Genomic DNA, 2,954 nt, shown 5'->3' with positions numbered 1-2,954 from the left:
AAACCAATTCCTGCTTTGTACAGCCTCATAAATCTTATGTACTTGGAATGAATCTTATAAAAAAATCTTCGGTACTGAAAGCTTTCAATTTGCAAGCTCGGAAACTAAATATATGTGATTATTCAGTCTTTCTTTTGTTTATTTGTATGAGCCATATAATACTTCTTATGTTTGGTTTTCAATAACTAGCTCGTAGATGAAACTTATATATATATATACTTATGTAATCATCCTTTTTACTACCCCCAGAATCGTCGTGCACCGCCGGGTCGAAAATAAGCCATGTAAAGAGTTAGGCTCGTTTTACGTTATCTTACTTCAAACGAACGTAAGACTCAAAAATTTGCTTCGCTATGTACGCTAGTTGAAACCATGGAATTCCAATATATCCATTAAGTTTGTGATAATAAAGAATGGATTTAACAGACACTTTTATGATGCTTGATAATACAATACTGGATCAAGCTAATTAGAAATTGTTTGTTACTGTGTTGGCTGTCACGCTGTTACCTACGTCGTAAAGTTCCTGAAAGTTGTGACAAAAACAAACAAATATTGGAGTGAGGGAAAGGAGGAGTTAGTAAAATACATACTGTTTTTAAATTAAACCAGATTTTTAACTTACCCATCTAATAACAGGCGATTTGACCAACAGTTTCTCATCTTGTTAGATGTATTGAACTTAGGATTCATGACTTCTAGACAGTTATATTTTCTTACTCTAATGATGCTCGACAAACCTGAATGAAAAATATAGACACTTACAGCATGGAGCTCGCGATTTATAGTTTCTAAAAGTTACCTCTCAGTGCTATAGCGGCAAGTCTGGGGACTTATAACGCTAGAAACCAGGTGTCGAACCCATTGTGTAGCGTTGTGCTCAACTATAAACAAACAAACAGGTGCTAGAAATTGACGAATACGTGAACAAAGGCACTACAGATTTACGACATGTAGCTTACGATTTATAGTTCCTAAAAAAAAATATAGTTTGAAGACGGCTTGAACGGGTAGTGAAAGAAAGTTTATTACAAATGTACAACATTTCGACAAGCTTTTGTCATCATAAGTTTCTATCACTACTCCTTCAAGCCGTCTCAAAACTTTATTGGGTTTCTCATCATCAAATTTGTTCCTAGAAGTTGCCCAAGACGCAGAGATCAAACCACAGATTTGTACATATTCATTTGTTTTTATTCAGATATTTATTTCATTCAAGACACGTTTTATTTATGCGTAGCTGTCATCTTAGTCGCACGGGTAGTATTTTAGAGGATGCTATAGTTTATACGTTGAACAATAAGTTCTAGTCATGGAAGATCACTCACGAGAAACTTGGTGTAAGATTGTATTTTAATTTGCCGAAATTTGTAGCGTTGTTGAGTTTGTGGATTGGTTTGCAATCAAAACTTGCGTTGTTTAGTGCTTGTAGGACGATTCCACATAAAATATTCAATACAAATATAGAAGCCATTATTCCCATTTAGCTAAAGAAAAAGTGGGTTTCAATAAATTATGCATTTTTATAATTTCTCTTATAGTTTGATTTGGTAATTTGGTCTCAAGAATAATGATAATCCAGTTGCTTGATTTATTGCTTGAAAGCAGATTAGCTGATGATTAGCATCTTTAACGAATTTTCTTATGTTCAGTTTTTGAGTCAGAAGAAATAATCCTGCAAAAAACTGTAACTTATTGCTGCAATTAAATGTCAAAAGTTAGTCACACCCGTCCCCCCTGTTATACTACAGAAACCAGAATCTTTATTATAGTTCAATTTAGCGCTGGGATTAGGAGATCAAAAGTTAAATCACACTCCTCTGTCATATTACAGAAACCAGAATCTTTATTATAGTTCAATTTAGCGCTGGGATTAGATATCAAAAGTTAAATCACACTCCTCTGTCATATTACAGAAACCAGAATCTTTATTATAGTTCAATTTAGCGCTTGGATTAAGATATCAAAAGTTAAATCACACCCCTCTGTCATATTACAGAAACCAGAATTTTTAATATAATTCAAGAAAGTAGGCCTAAATACTCAAGAATCCTTCGCTACCTCTTTGCTTATCATCGTGTCGTTTTTTTACATGCCTTATACAGAAGAATAAAGATATGTATAATTACATATGTGTGTTTTTAATTTATCGTAGTTCACTTTAATCACACTTCATTTAATTAAGCTACTACAACGCCAAAAGAAACAAAAAAAAACCAAATCTGATTACAATCATTTGCTCAGCGTTTCGTTTCAAAACTTCCAAATCATTCTCCTACTTTAGTGAGGTTACTAGTTCAAAGCAGGAAACCACTCCTGAAGTTTTAGAAACGAAAAACTACTATTTCAGGATTTAACAGTCATTTAATATAAAGTAAAATGTGAAAACACATTCTTAGGTTATATAATAACCCTAATTAAACCAAATGTGTATACCATAATTTATAAAATGTTACTTAAATTTATGTTATAAAGAATTGCTAGTATATAACTTTAAGCTATTATATATAAATGGCTTATGAACTGGTGACTAGTAGCAAATGTTGTCAAAATATATCCCTAAATAAAATACTTCGTTTAATGTACGAGATTATTAATTTTCTTATTTATTGCACTTTCTTAAAATCAAGCATTTTCGTGTTTTGATTGTCGAATAAGCATCAAAGCTCATACCATGTTATTCAAAAAATTTTAATCACTATATATATATATACACATATATTCCGAAGTACATCTATAAAAAAGTTTTTTTAATCTTTATCATTTATATACGGTGTATTTTAGGCTTAAATAATTTTCCTAGATTTTAACGTTCCGATATCTTACGATTTTGTTTTCATTTATAACATTGATGATGAATTTTGAATTATTATGTGGATTTTAATTGAGTAGCCTTAATTTAATTGTATTGTGGATTTTAATTATTAAATTGTTTACTGAAAAATATTTTGATA

Source organism: Limulus polyphemus, unplaced genomic scaffold, assembly GCF_000517525.1.
Source record: "Limulus polyphemus unplaced genomic scaffold, Limulus_polyphemus-2.1.2 Scaffold2674, whole genome shotgun sequence".
Lineage (NCBI taxonomy): Eukaryota > Metazoa > Arthropoda > Merostomata > Xiphosura > Limulidae > Limulus > Limulus polyphemus.
The sequence above is the reverse complement of the archived record's forward strand: the minus strand, read 5'-3'. Positions refer to the sequence as shown.